Source organism: Chelonoidis abingdonii, chromosome 2 (genome assembly GCF_003597395.2).
Source record: "Chelonoidis abingdonii isolate Lonesome George chromosome 2, CheloAbing_2.0, whole genome shotgun sequence".
NCBI classification, from domain to species: Eukaryota; Metazoa; Chordata; order Testudines; family Testudinidae; genus Chelonoidis; species Chelonoidis abingdonii.
This window is the reverse complement of record NC_133770.1, coordinates 47,498,774-47,525,843: the sequence shown is the minus strand read 5'-3', so window position 1 is coordinate 47,525,843 and position 27,070 is coordinate 47,498,774. Positions and strand designations below refer to the sequence as shown.

The 27,070-nt window shown below is 42.9% G+C and overlaps 1 protein-coding gene across 6 annotated transcripts in view; it reads right to left on the bottom strand.

The window, feature by feature from the left end:
* CDK14 (cyclin dependent kinase 14) overlaps positions 1–27,070 on the bottom strand; it is a 545,410-nt gene that overhangs the window by 398,466 nt on the left and 119,874 nt on the right. Inside the window, exon 1 of one of the 6 annotated variants that reach the window (XM_032798113.2) lies at positions 4,914–5,134. The exons of 2 other annotated variants lie outside the window; for them this stretch is intronic. The gene's annotated coding sequence lies outside the window, so the exon portion shown is untranslated. Of the gene's footprint in view, positions 1–4,069; positions 4,091–4,647; positions 4,770–4,913; positions 5,135–27,070 lie in introns of those variants that run through there. 3 more of the 6 variants (XM_032798115.2, XM_032798114.2, XM_032798117.2) reach the window with 3 other exon arrangements.

Here is a 27,070-nt window from a genome sequence, read left to right as displayed (position 1 = left end):
CTAGGAACAGCTAAGATACTGCGCAGAACCCTCAAACTCCCAGGCCTCTGGTAGAGGACCCGAGGTTGAGGAAGACACATACCACCCATAGGGGTGAGAGGGGAATTTTTTTATTTTTTTTTACACACACACACACACACACACACACACACACACACACACACGAAAATGGGAATGAAAAGCTAGATATTTACCATAAGGTAAAGAAAGGGAAGAGAAACCATATATTTGAAAGAACACTTCCACAATACACAAAGGACTAAGCTGATGTTTCAAGAGGGAAAAACTATTTGGATATGAATCAGAGGGAAGCGGGGGGAGTAGCATCAATAAAACAGCCCTCAAGAGTCCATCAATGAAATTGACTGACTTTCTAATAGAGAACCTTCCTCTTGTTGCACTAAAAGAAAAGAGATACTGACTTCCATCATCTTTCTAATACAATATGGACCCTCACCTAAAGGAATCTTGGTTCAGAAAGCAAAATACATTGGACTTTAGAATTTAAATCAGGTGCTAAATCTCCCCCAAATTCAGTAATAGACTTTGGGGGCAGATCCTAAGCCTCAGAGACTTTAGTACATATCTATGATTTCATTAGATAAATCTAATGCTCTCATTTTTCTTTTCAGAAGTCTTGTGAGAGATTATGTCATCGAGATTGAACACCAACCATTATGGTAGGAGCTGCACTCAATTGAATTTTTAGGAGAACAATTGTTAATCAAACCAAGTTCACAAAATAGGCATGGCATAGCCTGGAACCCAACCTCAATCCCTTCTTGTCTTGCAAGAACTTTGCTGAGTGGAGACGGGTTCTGAGAAATGGTCTGAGAAGTATTCAAGGACTTTTTTTTTTTTATTTTGGACTACCAGGTTCTTTAGGGTACAGTCCAAGGCATTCCATAAAGTCTACATTTTTAGATAGGGATTGTTACCATCTTATATTCTGCAAAGCTAACTGACTTAAGATAATGTTGTCACAAGGACTGCTTGACAAATTGCTACTGACCACACCTGTTGACTAAAGGCAAAATGTGCTGCAAGCTACACCATGCAGGAGGCTTCCTGTCTGAGCATCATTTCCTTGATGAAACCTGTAATAGTGGATTCCACTAATGCGTGTGACTCTTTCTAGCAGTGTCTGAACTAAATAAGGTTGTGAATGGTTACGGATATTTGTACTGCAGAGTAATCCAAAGCTTTTACGGTACTATCAATTCTCTTCTCTGTAGGGGTTTCAGGGAAACCAGAATTGTCTTCTAAAGGCAGGGAACACTTACTTTCATGGGAACAACTTGTAGGTCTACTTTCAAAGAAGGTTCATGCAGATTTTGCTTTTATCTGGGGAGTCCTCAGCTTAGAGACATTGTCAGAAAAAACACTTTTAGAATTGCAAGTTTATCAGAGTTTACCCAGCAAGGTGAACTGGGATTATGCTTGTCTGAGTATTTTCCTAATTGACTTTCAGGCCTTCTGAGTGCTTCTTGGTGTGTCCTAGGAGATTCTAAATCATCTAAAGATCTAATTTTTTCAAGTTCTTTCTATCTGGATTCTGAGAAATCAAGGAAAAAAGCTGAAAGAATCCCCAATTTTTCCACAAATAATGGTATTATGGAAACAGTTCTCTTTACCATCCTTACCTCAGCTAATTAGAAGATTAACATTATCCTCTGATAATCTAAATCAGTGGTTTTCAAACTGCGGGTGGCAACCCAGTACGGGGTCACAGAATGTAAGGCACTTGGTAGTGGTGGCTCTGGTCAGCATCGCCGATGGGACTTTTAGCTGGGCAGCACTGCTGATCGGGCTGCTAAGGCAGGCTAGTTCCTACCCGTTCTGACACGGCGCTGCGCCCTGGAAACAGCCAGCAGCAGGTGCGGCTCCTGGGGGGGGGGGGGGCGTCCACAGGGCTCCACACGCTGCCCCCACCCCAAGCACCAGCTCCGCACTCCTATTGGCCAGGAACTGGTCAATGGGAGCTGAGTGGGGGGAGGCAGTGCCTGGGAGCGAGAGCTGCGCAGAGCCACTTTTGCGCCCCTGCCTGGGGGGCCAGACCTGGTGCTGGCCGCTTCTGGGGCGCAGTGCGGTCCACAGTGCCAAGACAAGTAGGAAGCTTGCCTTAGCATCCCTGCTGCGCTACTGACTGGCAGCACCCCAAAGTAAGCCCAGGCCCCATCCCCATGCCCCAGCTCTGAGCCCCATCCTGCACCCCAAACCTCTCATCCCCAGCTCCACTGGGTCGCAGGCATCAACAATTTTCTTCAAGTGGTTGCCAGAAATTTTTTTTTGAAAACCACTGATCTAGATGGTCCTGGCTTTTCCAAAAAGATTACAAGTGAGTATTTGGGGTGATGGGAAGTGGGCTGGAGAGGGAATGCCTTGGCATGACAAAGTGACTCATGTCAGGAAGCCCCTTAGCTTAATCTACTTGGGGAAGGACCTCATCTTTTCACTTGTTTGGAAGGTGCCTAACACCCTTTCGGCCATATAGCAATAAACTAAAATTTATAATTACAAGGCCAGAGTTATGAGAGAACCTGAAGAGGTACCCACTAATAGATACAAGCTTATCTCACACTGTGATAAATAGGTTGTAGCTATGTAATGGAGCCACACTCTGAAGAACAGGCAGATAATCGTTATGAAGCATTCAGCAGTCTCTCCCCCTTAACCCATGCTTGTCAGACATATTTGCATGTTTCCCAAGTTATGTTTTTAACTTTTCTGCAGATTTCTCCGGTGTTTGTGTTAATTTAGAATCTATGTTAACTAACCAACAGTTTAAGAAAACCACCACCAAGATTTTCATATAAAAAGGGTCTAAAATGCCCTGGATTTAATTCTTAATCTCAAGATTAAGAGCTTGAGAGTCTAAGAGGAGAAAAATTTACAGATGGGCAACATGCATTGAACAGAATTGCTGGTTTTATTTTCATATCTGAGAAGACAAAGAAAAAGCCTTTTTTAAGGAAATCTGAAAAACACTGAGTCCGCAATGTTGTTGTAGCCATGTAGGTCCCAGAATATTGGAGACACAAGGAGGGTGAAATACACTTGAAAACCTGTATTGTTGCACAAACAGAAGATTACCTCACCCACCCTGTGTCTCTAAACATTGAGACTGACAGATAAGTTTACGAGATGTAAAAACAGTGCCATTATTCAGCGAATCGTTACACCACATATACCCTTCTTTACCATTTGCTCTAAGAAAAAAGAAAAAAACACAAAAACAAAAACAAAAAAAACCTTCTTTAGAGTTTCTAGACTTTCACTCCTTCAGCGAACTAAAAGCAAACACAAATAGTCAGAACATTCGACCTATTACAGGGTAAAAGAAATTTGTAGCGTGTTTCTTATGCTGAGAATGGTGAGTAGCCATTTAAGCCAGAGAAAGAGATCAGTCAAAATCAGCTTGTAGCTGAAGTAATTCTTTGAACAGAAATGCCTGAGATTATCCTAGCTGACCAAAGAGAAGACTTTCTGATACCTACAAGAATGTAAATTGGAGTTTGAATACAGTGTGCAACAGGTAGTTTACATCACTCACATTTAATTCACATGTAATATAGTGAACTGAGGAGAGGATCTTAAAGAATATACTTATTTAAGAAAAAGCCACACCTAGAAAAATAACTCTGAACAATTAAGATTTTATAAAATAATCTAAGATGCATGCCTAACTTGACCCCCACTAAGAACAACACCCACACATATCCCTTAATTATAATGTGCCACAAACCTAAAGAGTGAGTAGATAATACTATGCTTCACCATCAATTCACTACTGTACTAATTTTGCCACCCTCTACTGTATTTCTACAACTAATCTTTATCTGCATTACTTTATACAACATGCGAATGTTAGACATGCATTTCTGCTAAAATGAAATTCTGGTTTTGACATTATCTATGTGTAAAAAATATATTTCTTTACTGTATCATTGCTTTCCCAACTGCTCTCATTTACTGACTAAAATATATTATAGAACAGAAAAATGTTTTAGTTTAATTAAATTTCAGTTAAAAGTCAGTCTCTGGCTTGCTGCAGAACTGAAAATATTACCTGTCAGTTAATATCACCAACAATATTTCAGATTGCTATGCTATGGTATGGTTATATTCTTATCCCTGTCTCTTGTACTGCTCATGACCGAGTAAATGGTTTTGGTTTTTTGGTTGTTTTTTTAATGAACATGCTGCTGCCCCAAGCTTTCATACATGCTGAAATATTCTACTGAGATCTAAAATCTGCCAATACACTTCTACACCAGCTAATCAAGAACGACCACTGACAATGACTACATTACTTTATAAACATGAAAACAAAACAACCAAATGGTTAACCAATCAAGAAGATACATTCTATATGACATAGGTCAGCATAGTTTACATGGTATATTTTCCTATATTAAGCAAATCTCTAATTTACTAAAGACATATATTCCAGTCAGATCTCTCCAGATACAGAGACTTGTTTGCAGAAATGAAAAAGTGGCTGGTCATGTCCTTCATTCACTTGTCCCAGAGGGCAGTCAGCCAAGCATACACCAGCAAAATTGTCTATAGTGTCCTCTTTATACTATAATAAATAAGGCTGTTTAGGAGATAAATACAGCAGTAGCAAAAAAAAAAAAAGCATACCTTTTCCCTACCTTTTTACTGATATTTATAAACCAAAAGTGATATTTAGGGAGTCTCTCGAGGAGGTACGCTGAAAAGCCTCATGTGGCATTCTGAGCTAACCACCACATTCATCTATCTAGGCTTTCAGTGTTCAAAAAAACCCACCACTGACATGCACAGAATGAATCCTGCTTAAGTTGGAAGCATGTGATAACTAGGGCTCCGGTTTAACAGGAGATCCCAGTACTCAATTAATCCTATATTTTAAACAAACACCGTCTTACCGTTTTGCTGTTGTCAGGATCAGGTCAGATTCACCTGCAACTCTTAAACATATCTCTAGCAATGTTAGTGTTTGCTGTCAGTCTTGGCTCATTCAGCAACTGAATTCACATCTTTCTGCATTAACAAGCTGAAATGGTACGGCTGTACTACAGCTAAGAAAGGGGGAAATCTAAAGCAGAAAACAAAGCAATCCCTAAAGGCAGGATAATCCCAGTAGAGCATAATATGAAAAGTCACAGGTGAACACAGGGAGCAGAATAATTCTCTGTCTAAATTTCGTCAGCAATAACGTTCATTCTGAAAAGGTATTTTAAAAAATAGGATGGACTTGCCTGTGGAGTTCCCAGGAAGGCAGACTACCCAGGCTCTGCAGCAGCATTGCAGCCAAAGTAACCATGCATATGCTGTCTAGGCAATTTACAGCAGTGTCTTTTTGAAAAGATATTGATTTACAATGTAGTGCTGTTTCAACGGAACATAGAACTGGAGCCAAAATAGCTAATGATGATTTTATAGGAATACAGAAAAAACATTTAATCAAAAGAGTGCAACTAGTCATGCCCAATTCAATTATTTCTCCAGTACTGAAGGAAACCAGTAAGTCTCCTAGTGACAAATGATATTAAAACAATAATGTAAGGGCATCTGGAAATGAATGTTAGGGATTCTACGGCTCAATTTAATGTATTTATACATAGCTGATGTGCCTTGCCTATGCCGACCTCCTTTCCCATGTACCATGGAAAAATTAAATATCAAATTAAGCATCTCCAAAGTATGTAACTAACTAAATATGAACAATTACAGCTTCATGATTATCAACTTTAGCCTATAATAAAGAATATATAAAAATACTTTCATCACAGAATAACTAAGCAGCAGAGCATCTATGCTGAACTCACTGCTGAGCCTTACTGAGCCTGGGCGTGGTACACGGGAAAGGAGGTCCGCATGGGCAAGGCACATTGACTATGGGATCTCAAAAAGGATGCCAATTTCTTCGAATCCACTGCTCTCATAGCAACCCCTACTGGCCAGTGGGTCTGCGCTTCATTCAAGGAAATCTCCCCTGCCAGAGATAAGAAACTGCATCCTGGATTGACTGACAGATGACTTGGCTACACTAGAAACTTCAAAGTGCTGCTGCAGGAGCGCTGCCGCAGCAGCACTTTGAAGTGTGAGTGCGGTCACAGCGCCAGCGCTGGGAGAGAGCTCTCCCAGTGCTGCACGTACTCCACCTCCTCATGGGGTTTAGTTTGCACTGTTTACACTGTTTGCACTGTTTACACTAGCGCTTTACAGCGCTGTATCTTGCAGTGCTCAGGAGGATGTTTTTTTCACACCCCTGAGCAAGAAAGTTGCAGCGCTGTAAAGCGCCAGTGTAGCCTAGGCCAGAGGAAAGGGCTTAGCAATAGGTGAAAGCCAAAACAGAGGAAGAGGCTAAAATGCAGGTCACCCTAGATGGCTTCGTGCAGGTACAAAGGGACATATCTGCTTCACTCTCAGTACAGGCAAAGCTTAACACAGAACAACAGAATATGCAGGACAAGTAATGGTCTGAAAGCAGCCCCAATTTACAATCCATGCAGTCCCACTGAATTCAGCAAAGCCTTAGCACACAGTCTCAAGTCTATTCCCAATCTGAAGAAAAGGCATAAGAACATGTCTGAACTCCATACATATGCCCACATCCCACTGAAGTCAATGAAACTTAACATATGCTTAAGTGCTTATTAAATAAAGGCCTAGATGTATTAATAAGCTAAATAAATCTTGTCTGGCACAAGCAGCTGCAATGACAGGCAGAAAGCTTGAATGAAGTCATGCCATTTCCATAAGATGCTCAAAGCATGAAGCAAGATCTTAAAAAGTTTTTCTTTCCATCACCTACTTCCTAATCCCAGTTAGGAATTCCATGTTACAGATCACCTTTGAGTTTTTTAGCTTAGTCTTCTTTGCAGCAGATCATCTTTTAGGACCATTTTATGTGAAGAAAGAAAAGCTTCAGCTCCTGGCAGAAGACACAGAAAGTGTTTCTCCTAAACAACCAGACAAGACACGAAGGAAATGAGAGCCCAGCAACTAGAGTAGTTACGTTATGAGAGAAGTAGGTAAAAAAAATGCTAGGTCAGTATACTGGCTGGAAATCATATGTCTATGGAGAAAAAAATTCACTATATTTATCTGTGTCCTGAAGTCTATTTAACATTAAAGGTTTTGATCCAGTAGACTATGAATAATTTGCTTCACAGGTTACCTGACTGAGGAAATGGGCAGAGATAAGAAGGTGGGGAAACACTGAGAGTGGACACCTACCCCACCATCAGTGCACACCTCAGGTATATCTGGTAAAAGACTTGGCAAAACACAAATGAAAACTTCTAATGAAAATCTGAGACCTTAGTGCCCCAAAAGCGTAGTCAAGCAGAAGCAGCTCAGGACATCTCAGAATAAAACCTCGACATTCTGAGAATCCATACGGAAAAACAGACAGTTAAAGAGGGCCAGCAATGGTCAAACAGACATCTCTACACCTTGCACGGTGAGCATGGAAACGAAACTCCTGCTGAAAAGCTAGTCAACCCAACTGTCTGAAAAACAGCTTCAAAAACCCCCTATGTGATATCACCCATTTACTGTTCCAGTGACCAGAAAAGAGATGGATACCACACAAACAAAGGGGAGGCAGGGAGAAAGACATGAAGAGCAATGACAGGGAGATTGCAAAAATTATGGCCTGGTGAAGGGAAAGAGCAAGTAAAGAGGGTGGGATGAAAGGAGAGAATGGTAGTAGGGAAAAAAAAGAGCACACTATTGGGACAAGCATAGAAGAAATGAAGCAGAGGGAGTGCAAAAAGAACTCAAGAATTAGAGAGACATAAAAAGAAAGAGATGAGAGATCAAAAATGAAATCTCAGTGAAATGGAACAAGCAAGAGGGGACTGAATTTTGAGAACCACTGATTTTTATAGTTTTTATTCATATTTCTAAGTGTATCGTATTTCTCTGGCACAAACAGAAAGGAAAAGGAAGGGAAGGGAATTGAAAAGTAAATTTTGTTTAAATGGTGCCATTATACTGTCTGCCAGTGGCAGACCCAGCATTTATTTCAGGCAACTTTATGATTTCTCAGTGTAAACAGTTATAAACAAACAAACAAACAGTAATAAGTCACCAGGACCAGTTCTAAAGGAACTCAAATATGAAATTGCAGAACTACTAACTGTGATATTCATCTTATCATTCAAATCAGCTTCTGTACCAAACGACGGGGGATAGCTTATGTTATATCAAATTTTTTTAAAAGGCTCCAGAGGCAATACTGGCAATCAGAGACTGGTAAACCTAACTTCAGTACCAGGAAAATTGGTTGAAACAGAATAATCAGCCACATAGATGAACACAATTTGTTGGGGGAAGAGTCAACAGAGATTTTTTTTTTTAAAGGAAAATCATGCTTCACCAATCTCTTAGAATTATTTGAGGGGGACAACAGATACATGGACGAGGGTGATCCAGTGGATAATAGTGTATTTGGAGTTTCAAAAAGCTTTTGACAAGTTCTCTCACCAAAGTAAAGCAGTCATGGGATAAGAGGGCAGGTCCTTTAATGAATCAGTAACTGATTAAAAAGACAGGAGGCAAAGGGTAGGAATGAATGGTCCATTTTCAGAATGGAGAGATGTAAATAGCAGTATCCCCCGGGGATCTGTATTGGGACCAGTGCAGTTCAACATATTCATAAATTATCTGGAAAAAGAGGTAAACAGTGAGATGGCGAAATTTGCAGACCATACAAATTTAGTCAAGATAGTTAAGTCCAAAGCAGACTGCAAAAACTTACAAATGGATTTCACCAAACTGGGTGACTGGGCAACAAAATGCCAGATGAGATTCAGTGTTGATAAATGCAAAGTAAAGCATATTGGAAAACATAATCCTAATTAAACATACAAAATAATGGGCTCTATATTAGGGATCACTCAAGACAGATCTTGGAGTCACTGGGTATAGTTCTCTGAAAACTTCTGTTCAATGTGCAGCGGCAGTCAAAAAAAAGTTAACGGAATGTTAGGAACCATTAGGAAAGGGATCAATAACACTGCTCTACAGCCAAAATTCTTCTGAAATAAATGTAGTCAAACTTTACTAATTCTGGGTCACTGAGAACGAAAATGATGCTTAAAATGTTGATTGGCTCTAGTCTAGCTGTTGGGCTCCAGGCTACAGCAGTGGAATCTCCTGGCAGGTGATGTTAGGGTTTCCATGTTCCATGACAATCAAAAGGATCTTGTCCCATTCTTCTTCATAGTAGGTGATCTTGTAGCCTGCAACATCGATGATGTGATGGCAGCCCTCAACATCGCTCACGATCCACATGAGTGGAGACTGTTCATTGATTCATCGAAGACAAGTCTTAAAGCTGTTTTGCTGCATAATGGCAATGTTTTGCCATCAATTCCAGTTGGTCATGCAGTCCATATGAAGGAAACCTATGACAACATGAAACAACTGTTGAGGTGCATAAACTATGACCAACATCAGTGGCAGCTTTGTGGCGATTTGAAGGTTGTTGCTCTCTTGCTTGGTCTGCAGACTGGATACACAAAGTACTGCTGTTTTCTCTGCGAATGGGATAGTCGTGCAAGAGATTCCCACTACATCAAGAAAGATTGGCCACTCCGACAGTCATTGGAGCCTGGGAGGAAAAGTGTTCAGCATCCACCACTTGTTGAATCAAGGAAGATTTTGTTACCACCCTTACACATCAAGCTGGGTCTGATGAAGAACTTTGTCAAGGCCATTGACAAAACACAAGCAGCTTTCAAGTACCTCCGTGGAAAATTTCCAAGGTTAAGTGAAGCTAAGATAAAGGAAGGTGTCTTTGTTGGTCCTCAGATTCGTGAACTTCTTCGAGATGATGCATTTGACCATGCACTGCATGGCAAGGAAAAGACAGAATGGAAAGCCTTCCAGTTAGTGGCAATAAATTTTCTCGGAAACAACAAGGCAGACAACTACAGGTTGTTGGTGGAAAACCTCCTCAAGGCATACAAAAGCCTTGGTTGCAACATGTCACTAAAGATACATTTTTTGCACTCTCATCTAGATTTTTTTCCACCGAACTGCGGAGCAGTGAGCGACGAGCACGGCGAGCGATTTCACCAGGACATTGCAACAATGGAGAAACGCTATCAGGGCAAATGGAGCCCATCAATGCTTGCAGACTATTGCTGGACAGTGACAAGAGATGCTCCATTTAATGAATACAAGAGACAAGCCAAGAAGCGCCGAGTAGACACTGAATAGGACTAAACTATGTACATAATAGTTTTTTGCCTTTTGTTTCATAATAAATTTTATTTATATAACCCTTTTGCTGATTTTTAAAGTGTTACATAAACAGGACAGGTGAAATATTATCATGTAAAGCAACCATAAACACATGAAAAGACCTAGGTTTACAATTTATAATTAAAACTCTACTATCTACACAATATACATAGACATAAAATGTAAAAACTTAAATATCTTAGAAACAGTAGCCAATCAGTTGTTTTAATTGTCATATTTGAATTCAGCACATCAAAATACATAATAAATACCACATTTTATCTCTGAAGCAGACGACTTCTCAAAAATTGTAGACCAGTGAAGAAGATAGAAAATATAATGCCCCTGTATGAATCCATGGTACGCCCACACCTTGAATACTGCATGCAGTGCTGGTTACCTCATCTCAAAAATGATATTAGAATTGGAAAAGAGAGAAGGGCAACAAAAATAATTACAGGGATGGAACTGCTTCCATATGAGGTCTTTTCAGCTTGAAAAAGAGATTAAGGGGGGGATATGAGAGAAGTCTAAAAAATTGTGAACAGTGTAGAGAAAATGAATAAGCAAGTATTATTTACACAAGAACTAGGGGTCACCCAATGAAATTAATAGGCAGTAGATTTAAAACAAACATAAGGAAATACTTCTTCGCACAATGCACAGTCAACCTGTGGAACTCATTGCCAGGGGAAGTTGTGAAGGCCAAAAATATAGCTAGGTTCAAAAAAAGAACCAGATAAATTCATGGAGGCTAGTAGCCAAGATGGTCAGGAGGCAACCCTATGCTCTGGTGTCCCTAGCCTCTGATAGCCAGAAGCTGGGAGTGGATACCTAGGGTTGGGGCTCATTCAATAATTGCCCTGGTCTGTACATTCCCTCTGAAGCACCTGACACTGATCACTGTCAGAAGACAGGAGACTGGGCTAGATGGATCACTGGTCTGACAGTATGGTCATTCTTAAGTTGTATTTACACTAACAAAGGGAGCTGTGCTGACAAGAGGGCTAACTCCCATGGTCCAGTCCTCAGTTGTGATTGAACACAGTTTGGCTACTAGCACAGAACATATTTTGATGCTCTCTGTGGTAACAGGCAAGCTGTTTTAGCTCATAGATGAAAGGTGAGACTGGAAAGCCAAATAATGAAGCTTGCAGTCACAACTGAAATTTATCAGCCTACATAACTGGTGTTCCTGGCAGTGTACGAGCCCCGTGTGCAATTGTTTTAAGAATCTTTTTCTGATTTAATGCTACTTTATTATCAGTTTTCAATATGTATAATAAATACATTGTTTAGGTTTCCAAAAACTGTTTGGAAATAGATTAAAAATATTGTGCAACAGCCTTTACGTTCTCATCATGGGATAAAAGGGAAGGTCCTTTCATGGATTAAGAACTGGTTAAAAGACAGGGAACAAAGGGTAGGAAAAAATGGTAAATTTTCAGACTGGAGAGGTGTAACTAGTGGTGTTCCCCAAGGGTCAGTCCTAGGACCAATCCTATTCAATTTATTCATAAATGACCTCGAGAAAGGGGTAAACAGTGAGGTGGCAAAATTTGCAGATGATACTAAAAATTGTTCAAGATAGTTAAGACCAAAGCAGACTGTGAAGAACTTCAGAAAAATCTCACAAAACTAAGTGATTGTGCTAAAAAATGACAAATGAAATTTAATGTGGATAAATGTAAAATGAATGAACATTGGAAGAAATAACTCCAACTATACATATAATATGATGGGTGTTAATTTAGCTACAACAAATCAGGAAAAAGGTCTTGGAGTTATCGTGGATAGTTCTCTGAAGACATCCACACAGTGTGCAGAGGCAGTCAAAATAGCAAACAGGATGTTAGGAATCATTAAAAGGGGGATAGATAAGACGACAGAGAATATATTATTGCCCTTATATAAATCCATGGTTCGCCCACATCTTGAATACTGCATACGGATGTGGTCTCCTCATCTCAAAAAAGATATATTGGCACTAGAAAAGGTTCAGAGAAAGGTAACTAAAATGATTAGGGGTTTGGAACAGGTCCCATATGAGAAGAGATTAAAGAGGCTAGGACTTGTCAGCTTGGAAAAGAGGAGACCAAGGGGGGATATGATAGAGATATATAAAATCATGAGTCATGCGGAGAAAGTAGATAAGGAAAACTTATTTACTTATTCCCATAATAAAAGAACTAGCAGCCACCAAATGAAATTAATGGGCAGCACGTTTAAAACAAATAAAAGGAAGTTCTTCTTCATGCAGTGCACAGTCAACTTGTGGAACTCCTTGCCTGGGGAGGTTGTGAAGGCTAGAACTATAACGGCATTTAAAAGAGAACTGGATAAATTCATGGAGGTTGAGTCCATTAATGGCTATTAGCCAGGATGGGTAAGGAATGGTGTTCCTAGCCCCTATTTGTCAGAGAGTGGAGATGGATGGCAGGAGAGAAATCACTTGATCATTACCTGTTAGCTTCACTCCCTCTGGGGCACCTGGCATTGGCCACTGTCGGTAGACCGGATACTGGGCTAGATACTTCGGCCGTTCTTATGTTTTAATGCTACCTGTAAATTGAGACTTACTTTCAAGTGTACTTCAGAGTTAGTTGATAGCAGGGATAACACCTTCCGAGCTTTCTGGGCTAAACAAAAGTAGTTATTTACAAAATGTTGTAATACGTGGATGCCTACATAATGCGACAGCTCTAATGGTCAATCAGCTAACTATAAAATCCATGATTTATTATTACAGTTAAAAGAATGACAGTAAGGGGCTTTTGTGAGTTCATACTATACAGAGCTCTGATTCAGTTTATAATTCATTTTCTGCATCATATAGGCTGGGTTGGTCTTTACTCTTCCCACCCTATCTTCCATGATTTGGAAGCTTGCTGAATACCATTCCTTTTTCTTTCAATCTAATAAAAAGAAATCTGGATCAGTTATGGTCCCTCTGCATCCATATGGGCAGGAGCCTGCTTTCTACTGGCTTCTAACGGTACATTCTCAGGACAGCTGTATTGAATCAGAGTCTCCAATTTCTTGTTTTACTTTGACTACTGCAGATGGAATTTTACAAGCAGAATAAAGAATAATATACTCAACAATTTAAAAAGTTTACTGACATGTGAAACTGTACCAGATGTCCAGCCAAGCACCTAATATGCCAAATAGCCAGAACAGCAACTGGACTGACCTAATCTCAGGACCACTGAAAAATTTTATTTCCTTGGTTCTGTTTCCAGTTGTAACATTACATAAATTAAAGACACCGACCTATAAGAATAAAAAGGGGACAAAGATATGTAGATGCATGCATAGAAAGGCAGTGAAGTTATCAAATGGAGAGATATGCAGAATATTGTTCATTTGATTGTGTGGAAAGTTATTCTGAATACACCATGCTCTAAAACTTACTTCACTTACACAAATATTTGAACACAACCATACCACCTGAATTCTCTCTCAGTGTGACACTTTACTTAAAAGTGAAGTGCAACTCACTGTAGTACTCGCTTCAAATAACTACGAAACTACTAAATATACTTTTTAAATAATGTATTACACAGTTTACGAAGCAATTCTGCATGGCTCAATGCATTTTGTTTTGTAAGATGACAATACAAATGTTTTTGAAATTATATTCCTAGGTTATAGTGCCAGAGAACCCTAGGTACTGTTTTTATAGCTCTCCATAAAGCACTTTAAGGTTTGACTTTAGTCCTTAGAAATTTTCAGATCTATATAATGTAACAATTAATCTTATTCAGTTATCTTTAAAAAATGTGCAGGTTAAGCAAGATCATGCTGTGACTTTTAAAAACCGGGATGCTCTTTGGTGATTGTTAATACACTTGTATGATACTACCATTGTGTATCTGCCTCATTAATAGGATTGGATAATTCACCATAGGGTCAGTCTGAGTTGCAGAGTTAGCCTACCCACCTGGGAAAAGAGAAAGGAGGTGTCATAAGTAGATAGGTAAGGTAAGGGTTAATTTTCTTTTACCTGTAAAGGGTGAACAAAGGGAACCAAACACCTGACCAGAGGACCAATCAGAGAACTGGATTTTTTAAAAGTCAGGGGCGGGAATTGTGTACTCTGGGTCTTTTGTTTCTCCCGGCTATGGAGGAAACAGCTTTCCTGCTAACTCCTATTTCTTTCTAATATTCTCCTACAAAGTGTGAGTACAAAGGCAACAAGGCAAATAGGCTGTTATATGCTTTGTGTTGTATTTACATGTGTGTTGTACTGTGCTGGACTGGTTTAATTGGGCTATCTTTTAAATCAGACTGTTTATTCATATTTTCTTATAAGCAAGAGCCTGTATTGAGTTTCTTAATGCAGTATTATTGTTCTGTATTTTCTTTCTTTTTTATATAAAGTTTTCTTTTTAAAACCTGGTTGAGGTTTTTGGTTTTTCTCTGGTGAGGCTACAGGAAAGGGGAGTAGAAAATCTCTTTATATTAGCTTTACTAGATTTGAAGGCATCGCCTCAGGGGGAGGGTGATTTCCCTCTTAGTTTTGCCTTCAAGGAGTTAAGTACTGCATCGCCCAGGCTCACCCAGGGAGGGAAGCGGGGGGAGCAGATAACGAGGAGACAAGGGGGAGGAACTTGTTTTCCCGTTTGAGATAGGGAGACCCAGGGGTCTGGGTCTTGGGGGTCCTCCCAGGGAAAGTGGGGGAGGCCAGAGAGGGGGTTCCCCCCAAGGAATTTGGGGAACCCAGGCTGATAAGAGCCTACATCTTATCTGGTGGCAGCGAAGTAAGATCCAAGCTGGGTATAAGCTTGGGGGAGATTCACAGTAAACACTCAGATGTTGAACTCTAAGTCCAGATTTGAGACAGACGTTTACCACAGAGGCCCATTTTAATAGTCACCTAACAGCTTTCCCTTCAGGGTCACAGACAGAATGCCGGAGTCAGGAGCCTTAATGTTCCTAGCCTATTCTCCTTGGGGAGAGCCAAAACAAGTTTCAACAGGTAAGGGTCAGAGTGACAGAACTAGTTCAGTGCAAACCACTGCAGTCTAAAATCCTTGGGTAAAAGATATTTAAGCATCATGTCTTGGTCAAAAAAAACTATTTTCTGAAATGCTGCAAAGACATCTAACAACAGTAAAATTAAATGTATGTTCCCTTCATGGAAAGACAGCAGCAAGAGTTATAAGATCATGTAGCCAATTAATTTTAATCAAAAGCACTCAATCTTCTCAAATCTACAGCTTCTAAAAGTATGTAAGTTACTGATTATTTTCATACTTGCCATATAGGTAGCATTTTGTGTAATGAACAAAAAAAATTCAAACATTTGCTATTTTCTTATTGACAATAATTGTTATGAAAGAATGTTAGAAATACAGATTACAAATCTCAGCTTCTTTAGGATGAGCAATATCTCAATATCGACCAATATACTTACTAATGACAAGAGGTCACCTCACTGAACATTTTTTATTTTCAAATTACATCAAGTCTTACAAACGATCTCACACTGGGACTAATTCCAGTTATATCCCATTTCAAAGATATCCCTACCATTTGAGTGGCTGAAAGAAGAAAGTCAAGCTATGAATTAACTGAAACTTGGCACAGTAAGAAGCGTTCATGTTCAGCACCTTAGCAAGTTTAAATATGCTGTACATTGAAATTCTAGTCTCTTTTAATGACATTTTCTGCATTTCACTTCCTCTTGTTTCTCATTTTGAAGGTATCCACATGAAAGCTCTGATTTTCACACCAGCTGCTTTCTTTTCATGTTTCAATGGAATTGAGAGAGACTCTCAGAACTGTGATTTTAAAACTAAAAAGATTCTATGCACCAATGTAAGCTACTGTGGTTACAAAATTAAAGTCACATTATCTTCACACATCTGTGAGGTAGATGTCAGAAGCTAGGAACAGGCTATATGTTATCAAGCTAACAGCATCCACATTGCAAAACCATTTGATCTGCCTCTATTCTAACTTCAAACAAGTGTTCATCTTTTGAATCACTTCTTCCATATTGGCTATCATAAATCTCAAGAAGAGGATTAATGTGTGTAATCAAAAACATTTTCACAGACCAAATCAATTATCTTTATTTCACTGTCCAAGATCAGCTTTGGAAGAAATTTACTGAGTTATGGTTAGCATAACTAACTATTTTGAGCCCTTCAATTTGTAGCTAAATAGTAAATGTTCAGGTTAAACAGTTTCAGCACAAGTGTTTAGAGAACTGTATGGATATTTTATCTGATACTCCATGGACAGGTGTGTGTTTATAAAGCAATTAAGAGATCACACTCATTCCATATTCTCTGTAGCTTTTTAAAAAAATGTTGAGTTTGTGATGTAGAAGCTGGAAATTGTGTCACTAAACTCATCCCAAACAGGAGCCACCAAACATCTATTAGATGGGAACAACCATTATTCTTGCTGGGCACAATTCAAACTCAAGATCTCCAGGTGACAGGTCCTACCTCATTACCGGTAGCAAGCAGCATCCAGCCTTCCCTGAATGCTAATGTTAGACCTTTGAGAATGAGGCTTGCTTTCTGGAAAAATAAGTTTTACATTAAGTACTGGCCTTTTTGGAGGTTATCCAGACAGAGCTTGTCCCTGTTTGAAAACACTGGCAAAATCACCCACACACTGCTCTCAGTCCTCTTCATACACACAATACAAAGGAGTGGCTAACTCTGTTCTTAAATGGGGCAGCTCCCATTAGCCAAAATAAAAACACTAAATATACAATAAAAACAAACAAACAAACAATCTTCACAACATCCACATTTATTTCTAAATACAATGTTGTGCAATATAAAATCACTTCAACAATTATTCCCCACCGACTCATTGGTCAAACAGCAGGTTTGAACCCACAATCTTCAGATTCATAGCTCTGACCTTTTCAACTTCAGCTACAGGAGTAGTTGGTGGGGAAAAAAAATGGTTACCTACCTTTTCGTAACACATCTCGAAGAACAACAGTTAAAAAAAGGTAGGTAAACATTTTTTCTTCTTCGAGTGATGGTTCATGTCCATTACACATTAGGTGACTCACAAGTTTACCATAAGAGGAGGGTAGGAGTCATGGAACAGTTGACTGAAGCACAGCCCTGCCGACCTCCGCATTCTCTCTGGCCTGTTGATGGACTGCGTAGTGGGCTGTGAATGTATGCACTGACAACCAGGTGGCTGCTTTACAGATCTCCTGGAGTGGAACCCTGCACCAGGAAAGCTGCTGAGGATGCTTGAGCCCTAGCTGAGTGACCCATGATCGCCGGGGCTGGCACCTTGGTTAGCTCATAGCACATGCAGATGCAATCCACAATCCATAACAATATCCACTGCGCTGAGACAGGGAGTCCTTTCATTCTCTCCACAATGGTGAAGAACAACTGTATCGACTTACGGAAAGGTCTAGTTTGCTCCAGACAGAACGCCAGGGCCCTACGGACATCCAGAGTATGCAGGCTATGGTGACTCAGGTCCATGTGTGGTTTGGGAAAGAACACTGGCAAATAAATGTCCTATCCCATATGAAATTGCAAGACTTCTTTAGGGAGGAATTTAGGGTGTGGCCTAAGTTGCACTTTCTCCTTATAAAACACTGTATAAGGGGGCTCTGAGGTGAGGGCCCTCAACTTGGACACCCCGCTTGTGGACATAATGGCCACCAAAACCACCACCTTCCAGGAGAAATGAGTTAACGGACAAGAGGCTAGAGGCTCGAAAGGGGATCCCATGAGCTTGGTCAAGACCAGGTTAAGGTTCCAGGGAGGGACTGGAGGGCGTGAGTAGGGAAACACCCTCTCCAGCCCTTTGAGAAACCAGGCTACCATGGGGTAGGAAAACACAGAATGCCACACCAGCAGGAGAACCTCTTCCACTTAGCGAGGTATGCCGCCATAGTGGAAGGTTTCCTACTGCTGAGAATTTGTGGCACCTGAAGAAAGCACTGGCTCTCCTTTGCATTTAAACACAGAGTTTCCACGCCATGAGATTCAGAGACTGCAGGTTCGGTGGAGTAGGCGCCTGCGGTCCTGCGTGATGAGATCTTGGTGCAGGGGCAGGGCAATCGGGTCGGCTACTGACAGCTCCAGCAAAGTCGTAAATCAATGTTGGCAGGGCCAAGTTGGGGCGATGAGAATCATTACCACGTTGTCTCTGCAAACTTTGAGGAGAACTCTTTGGAAAGGCATACTTCAGGCTCCCACTCCAAGGGATCGCAAAGCCATCTGCAACTGAGCCCAGACCGTGGTTTTGGAAAGAGCAAAACTGCAAGCATTGACTGTTGCCCCTGGTCACAAAAAGGTCCATTTGGGGAAATCCCCACTTCTGGAAGATCGATTGCAAGACATCCGGTCTCATCAACCATTCGTGCATGCAGTACGACCTGCTGAGGCGGTCCACCAGCTCGTTCCACTCCCCCAGGAGGTACGATGCTACAAGGTGTACTGAGCTGGCTACACAAAAGTCTCATAGGAGAAGGTCCTCTAGGCAGAGGGGAGAGGATTAGGCTCCGCCCTGCTTGTTCAACATGGTGGTAGTGTTGTCAGAACTGTAACATTGTGACTTTCTAAAGCAGCGTGAAAGGTCTGGCAGGCTAGGCGAACCGCCCTGAGCTCCTTTACATTGATGTGGAGCAACATTTCATCCTTGGATCACAAGCCTTGTGTCCGAAGGTCCCCCAAGTGCGCTCCCCAGCCAAGGTCTGACATGTCTGTTACCACCATCAGCGTGGGTTACGGTGCGGCGAAGGGGATCCCTTTGCAAACTACCTGCTGGTTGAGCCACCAGCGCAAGGAGTCCAACACCTGGGCAGGGATTGTCACTGCAAGGTCTAAGGGGTCTCTGCCCAGGCGATACGACCGGGCTAGCCACAACTGCAAAGTCCCGAGCCATAGTCAAGCATATTTGACTATGTGGGTGCACGCAGCCACGTGTCCTAAGGGCTGCAGGCAACATCTGGCCATGGTTGTGGGGAACCTCAGCACTGAGTCTATGGCATGCTCGGTGGCCAGAAATCTGGATTCTGGGAGGCTCGCTCGTGCCTGTACCGAATCTAGGACTGCCCCAATGAGCTCCAGCCTTTGCGTAGGTATCAAGGAGGACTTGGGCACGTTGACTAGAAAGCTTAGCCTGCGGAACATGGCCACTGTCACTGCCACATGGGAACAGACTTCCTCCTTGGACCGACCCGCGAGAAACCAGTCGTCTAGGTACGGGTATACTCCAATTCTCCTTTTTCGTTGGAAGGCTGCCACTACCGACATGCATTTCGTGAACATGTGGGGGGCTGCCACCAGGCCAAAGGGTAGGACCGTAAACTGGTAATGGTGCTGGTTTATGCTGAACCGCAGGAACTACCGGTGAGCGGGATGAATAGCAATGTGAAAGTACACATCTTTCATGTCGAGGGCAGCATACCAATCCCCCGGATCCAGGGACGGAATAATAGTGTCTAGGGAGACTATGCAGAAGTGGACCTTGACTAAGAATTTGTTGAGTCCACACAGGTCTAAAATGGGTTGAAGACCCCCCTTTGCTTTGGGAATAAGAAAATAATGGAGTAAATCCCTTTCCCCTTAGATCCTGAGGGAATTCTTCCACGGCCTCCGCCTCGAGGAGCCTCTGTACCTCCTGTGTAAATGGGTGAGAGGGATCCCTGAAGGGGGGTGGGAGGGAGGATAGGAGAAGAACTAAAGCGTGTATCCCACTTGTACTATGCGTAAAACCCAACAGTCCGATGTTATACGGTACCACAAGGTAGAAGCAGGACAAGCGGTTCAGGAAACATAGGGAAAGAGCCAATAACTGGCTTGGTATGCTGTCCTCAAGCACACCTTCAAAACCTTTGCTTGTTGCTGGGTTGCGGCTTTCCCTGGCCCTGGCCTTGGCTAGGCGTGTTGTTCCGCCTTCACCTGTTGTCTCTGCCTCTCCTATGATACGGCTCCTGTGTAGGGCGGGGCTGGTATTGTCTTTGCTGAGGCGGCTGTGCTTGGAAGTCTTCCTCTACATCACCGGGGTATGCATTCCCAATGACTTGAGAGTTGTCCGGGAGTCTTTGAGGCTATGAAGACTGGCATCCATTTGGTCCAAAAAGAAACAAAGGAAAGGTCCTGAAGGGTATTCTGGACCTCTGGAAGAAAGCCTGAAGCCTGTAGCCACACCGAGCACCTCATCACCACTCCTGAGGCAATTGTTCTGGCTGCTGCATCTGCCAAGTCGAGAGAGGCATGCAGAGGGGTCTTGGCTACCACCTTTCCTTCATCCACAAGGGCCGCAAACTCAGGCTGAGAATCCTGGGGCAAGGAGTCTTGAAATTTGGAAATTGCCATCCAGGAATTAAAATTGTGTCTGTTCAAGATCGCCTGCTGGTTCGCAATCCTCAACTGGAGGCCCCCAGAAAAATAGACCTTCCTGCCGAATAGGTCTAGACGTTTAGCCTCCTTGGCCTTAGGAGCCAGGACTTGCTGACCATGTTGCTCCCGTTCATTGACCGCTGAGATCACCAGTGAATAGAGGGCCAGGTGACAAAAGAGGAAGTCGTACCTCTTGGAAGGGGCAAAGTACTTCCGGCCTATGCCTTTTGCTGTTGGCGCACTAGAGGCCAGAGTTTGCCAGACTGTCTTGTAGTTGGACTGGGTTGTCTTTATGAGCGGGAGCGCAATTCTGGAGGGGCTTAAGATGTCCACCACAGGATCCTCCTGTAGGCCCAAGTTCTGGGCAACCCTGAGAATCAGCTTCTGGTGCGCTCTGTGGTCAATCGGAGGAGGACCTGACACCGTGGTGCCCGCCACCGCTTCATCTGGGGAAGACAAAGAGGTGAGGGTCTTCTGCATCTCATCTTCCTGCCCTTCTTGTCCTTCCTCGCATGCTGGGGACTCCTTCAGGTCCTGCCTGACAGACTGCCTCAGGGACGGCGTCAGGATCAGTGACGCTTCTGCTTTCCTGTGTTCCAGAGAAGCGTCTGGTGGCCTGGATACCGTGGCCACCTTGGGTGCGGAGGAGTGCCTGTGCGGGGACCGAGACCAATTCACCAAATAGCCAAATCTCAAGGCCCTGGAGGAGGGCCCCTGTTGTTGCTGATAGACCCATGGTGTCCAAAAGGGCCACTGCTCTGGTAGGCCCCACTGGGGATGCCACAGGGCTTGGGGCTCCCTGCTCACCGGTGCCCTGTGGGCATAGCTGGAGCGGCCTGAGTCCACCTTGCCGACTGGGACCGGGATCACTGGCTTCAGCTGGGGCCCGGGGACTTTGATCTTGTGTAGCCTCGGAGCAAGCCCAGCGATTGCACCAGGGAGCGGTGCCCTGGCGGGGCCGGTGCCATATGCTGTCTGGGATCCGGTGCCTTCAAGTCCCGCTGGGTCAGGGGCAACTGGGAATCCACAGAGGCCGAGCTTGACCAGGATCAATGTCAGGAATGGTGCCAGGACAGTGACCTTGATCGGCGCACCATTGCCAGCTTGCCAGAGAAGCCTCCGGCACCTTCTCCTAGAGTGCCATCAAGAGGCAAGGGGGCTTGCTGCCAACAACTGGATGAGGTCCTTTGCCACCTCAAACGTGTCTTGTGTGGAGGGCTGTTCTGGGAGCTCCTCCAGCCCTTCCTCCGCACTCAAGGCACTTAGCCCAGGGCTCAACGGACTCTTTGGCACCAGAGCCACTGGAGCCAGAGCATGTTCTCGGGCAGCACTTCCCCTTTGACTGCTCGTTTGCTTGGGCAGTGCTGGCTTCTTATGTGGGGAGTGCCCTCGGCTTGTAGACTGGCCCTTCGACCGTGCCAGTGAGGTTGAATTGTGCCAGGTTTTTCTTGTTGCCTTGGTGTGGCATGCTTGCAGTGCCCCACCGGTGCCAGATCACAAACTGACGCCGGGGCACTCCGCACCAAGGACGCGGGGGCCAAGGCCGGATGGCCTGAGGCTAAAGGTTGCAGCGGCGCCTCCATGAGCAGCTGCTTGAGGCGAAAGACTCTTTCTTTTAGTCCTTGACTTAAAAGCCTTACAGATCTTGCAGCATGCTGTCTCATGCGATTCCCTCAGGAAACAGAGACATGAGTCATGGGGTCACTAATCGGCATAGGCTTGTGGCACAAGCCTTAAAGCCTCGGGCCTGTGGCATGCCCCGCAGCCCAGGGCTGGTGCTGGAGACAACTTCCAACACCTAAACAAAGAAAGCTTAACTATCTATTATTAAGACATGCCAACTACTGATAGCTGCAAACAACTGATAACTACGCTAAGGGACACTCGCAAGCGGGAGATAGAGAGCTGTTCCAATGCCACCACGGATGATAAGAAGGAACTGAAGGGGGGTCGGGTCAGCAGGGGTATATATGTACCAGTATGAGGCGCCCCTCTGGCGGGGCTCCCCTGCCGCTCCCATAGGAGCTGCTCAGGGAAAAAGCTTCCGACATCTGTGCACGTGGCACACGCACATCTAATGTGTAATGGACGTGAACAATCACTCAAAGAAGAAACATATTGACATCTCCGTTTTCAGACTAGCCCATAGAAGGAGATATAACATAGTTGTCTAGCCGATTAGCAAAGCATTTCTGGAACAGCACTCGGCTGTTGGGTATCAGGATTCCTGGATCCTATCCATGGCTGTAGAAACAGTGTGTAATGTAATGGTTAGAGATAATTTAGCCAAATGTAAAGATATCGCTGTTAGGTCATTTGTAGGGCCTGACCCCAGGACCTCTGCATGCAAAAATAAAAGACAATACCACTTGATTAAAAAGAACAACTGCATTATCTCTAAGCAGTAGCAGACACACAACTTGACACATGGTCAAGAGACTAGGAGGAGGAAAGAGCCACAACGTGTTAGTGTCAGTTACATAAGCATACAACTTGGCACAATTTTTCTGAAAGACGGCGTGGCAAAGTGGAATTACACTTTGATCTGTCATGTTAGAAACAGGGGTTCTGTTGCCAGCTTTACGTACAGTGACTTGTGTACCTTCTAAATTACCTTATTTGTAAGACAGGTGAACGAAATACCCCTACCTTAGGGAGGCAATTAAGACCTTGGTTAATAATAAGGGTTGTGAAGTGCATAGAAATATTAATAGCACTCAGTGAAAGAGATAGGACTAAAACTCACAGTCTTTCAGTTTGCATCTCAGTTCCCATTTGCCCCATATTAAAGGGAGTTTCTGGGGAAACGACAAACTCTCTCAAAAATGTGTAATATTCTGTCAGTTCTGTAGAAATTCATGATGCATCTGTCAAATGCATTTGCCTCAAGTTGTGTCACATTTGGTAAGTCTGATGAGAGCAAGATGGCAGCTAAAACAGGTTTTATGCTAGAGGGGAAAGGGAAGAAAAGGAGGAATTAATATCTATTTCTTGAGTTGAAAAAGCCTGCCTCTTAAAAAAAAAAAAAAGAAAAGAAAAAGAAAACATCTCCCAATTTTGGAGCATGATTTGGTTCTTCGGTGGTTCTGGTGTGGTCATATATCAGCAATAGCCAAAAGTGCTTTTTCCCCCACCTATGTCTGTATGTTTGGTTAGAAGGTTGCCCCCTGTCAGATAAGGATAGTTATCCATGCTTTGGTCTCCTCCAGATGATTACTGCAGGAGGTCTCAACCTTCATTGCACCGTGACCCCCTTCTGACAACAAAAATTACTACATGACCCTAGGAGAGGGGACTGAAGTCTGAGCTCACCTGAGGCCCACCACTCTGAGTGGAGGAGTCAAAGTTCAAGCCCCACTGCCTCATGTGGGGCGACCAAAGCAGAAGCCCAAGGTCTTCAGCCCCAGGTGGGGGGCCTGTAACCTGAAGTCCTTGGACTTCGGCTTTGGCCCTGGGCGGTGGGGCTTGGGCTTTGGCCCCGGACTCCAACAAGTCTAATGCCAGCCTTGATGACCCCATTAAAGAGGGATCATGACCCATTTTGGGGTCCCAACCCACAGTTTGAGAACTGCTGGATTACTGTAATGTGCTCTACTCGGTCTACATCAGAAAGCCACTTAAACTTCATCTCGTGAAATACACAGCCCTGATTATTTAGCAGTATGCCCCTCAGGGCACATATCACAGCTGTAATCCGAAGATCATGCCTCATCAATCTACTAGAATTCTTTGAGGGGATCAACAAGCATGTGGACAAGGCGGACCCAGTGGATATAGTGTACTTAGATTTTTATAAAGTCTTTGACCAGGTCCCTCACCAAAGGCTCTTAAGCAAAGTAAGCTGTCGTGGGATAAGAAGGAAGGTCCTCTCATGGACTGGGAACTGGTTAAGAGATAGGAAACAAAAGGTAGGTATAAATGGCCATTTTTCAGAATGGAAAGAGGTTGATAGTGGTCTGTACTGGGACCAGTCCTACTGAACATATTCATAAATGATCTGGAAAAAGGAGTAAACAATGAGGTGGCAAAATTTGCAGATGCTACAAAACTACTCAAGATAGTTAAGTCCCAGGCAGACTGCGAAGAGCTACACAAGGATCTCTCAAAACTGGGTGACTGGGCAACAAAACAGCAGATGAAATTTCCTGTTGATAAATGCAAAGTAATGCACACTGGAAAACATAATCCCAACTATACATATAAAATTATGGGGTCTAAATTAGCTATTACCACTCAAGAAAGATCGTTGAGTCACTGTGTATAGTTCTCTGAAAACATCCACTCAATGTGCAGTGGCAGTCAAAAAAGCAAACAGGATGTTGGGAATCATTAAGAAAGGGATAGATAATAAGACAGAAAATATAATATTGCCTCTATATAAATCCATGGTATGCCCATGTCTTGAATACTGTGTACAGATGTGATCACCCCATCTCAAAAAAATACACTGGAATTGAAAAGGGTTCAGAAAAGGACAACAAAAATGATTAGGGGTATGGAATGGCTTCCATGTGAGGAGGATGATTAATAATACTGGGACTTTTCGGCTTGGAAAAGAGACAACTAAAGGGGGATATGACAGGTCTATAAAATCATGACTGCTGTGGAGAAAGTAAATAAGGAAGTGATATTTACTCCTTCTCATAACACAAGAACTAGGGGTCACCAAATGAAATTAATAGGCAGTAGGTTTAAAACAAACAAAGGGAAGTATTTCTTCACACAGTGCACAGTAAACCTGTGGAAGTCTTTGCCAGAAGATGCTGAGAAAGTCAAGACTAACAGGGTTCAAAAAAGAACTAGATAAATTCATGGAGGATAGGTCCATCAGTGGCTATTAGCCAGGATGGACAGGGATGGTGTGCCTAGCCTCTGTTTGCTAGAACCTGGGAATGGGTGACGGGGAATGCATCACTTGAGATTAACTGTTCTGTTCATTCCCTCTGGGGCACCCAGCACTGGTCACTGTTGGAACACAGGATACTGGGCTTGATGGATCTTTGGTCTGACCCAATAGGGCCATTCTTATATGTTGGAGATTGCACTGGCTTCTAATCAATTCCTGGGTTAAATTCAAAGTATCAGTTTTGATCTATAAAGCCCTGTATAATTTGGGTCCTCTGCACTTTAAAAAAAAAAAGACTTTTTTCCTCCTCATGTTTTATCACAGCATTTGAGATAAAAGTGACTATCTTTAGCTGCATTCACCTGGGGTAGAAGACCATTCTCAACAAAGAGCATTGGACTCTGGACTTAGATCCATCTTGTGTGTGCACTAAATCCCTATATTCCCAAGCTGCCTTGGAGGAAGGGGTGTGATTGCGATGGAGTGATCTGACGAAAAGAGGGGTCTTACAGTAGAACCTCAGAGTTGAGAACACCTTGAGAATGGAGGTTGTTCAAAACTCTGAAATGTTTGTAACCCTTAACAAGATATTATGATTGTTCTTTCAAAAGTTTACAACTGAACATTGACTTAATACAACTTTGACACTTTTTATGCAGAAGAAAAATGCTGCTTTTCACCATCTTAATTTAAATGAAACAAGCACAGAACCAGTTTCCTTACTTTGCCAAATCTTTTTTTTTTTAAGAAACTTTCCCTTTATTTTTAATAGTTTACATTTAACAAAGTACTGTAGTCTCTGCTATTGCCTCATTGTATACATCCAGTTCCAAATGGCATGTGTGGTTGACCAGTTAGTTTGAGGCTCTACTGTACTATTTATCATTTATCATGTCAGGATGGTAGGAATTTTAAGGCCTTATTTTTTGCTCTTGGGATCAATTTTACACCCATTTTCAAAAGCCCCACAGAAAGCCATTGGAAAATCTATCCCCTCCACTAGCATAGTGCCACAGTGCAGGGGAGCGCCACAGGGAATGAAAAGGAAGTATTCCTCTTCCTCAAACCATATAACTATCCTGGCTGTTGCTACTGTAGTCTTCAGACTGCAGTGACTTCCACCTTATTTGTGCCCTGATCCATGGATAGATACACTAGCTCTGTCTGCACTGATTACTCCACCCCAAACTCTTCCCTTTCGCACTAGTGTATGTGGAGCACGGCTCTGTGAAACCCATGGGGTAGGCACCTCTGATATGGATCCCCTTGCATTTGGCCCTACCTCTCCCCATGCCATTGACCTACATGGATTCTCACTACAGAGCCATCTAGAGCTGCAGGTATTAGGGCAGGATTTACCCTTAATGAGTTAGCTCTTTACAGCTTAAGAATGTTTGCTTATCTGTCCTTCTGGCACTTAAAAAAAACACCCGTAAACCGTATGCCTTGTACGCAGGGTCCGGGGTCCGCCCCACAAGATCACAGTCCGGGGTCAGCGTCAGGGCTGCCGGCCGGCCCCACGGCATTGGGGTCCAGACTTTCCTGCCAACCTGCCCCAGCACCGTGGGGTCCAGGGTCCCTGCTGCCCTGCCCACACCCATATATGCGGCCCATAAAGATAAATAGG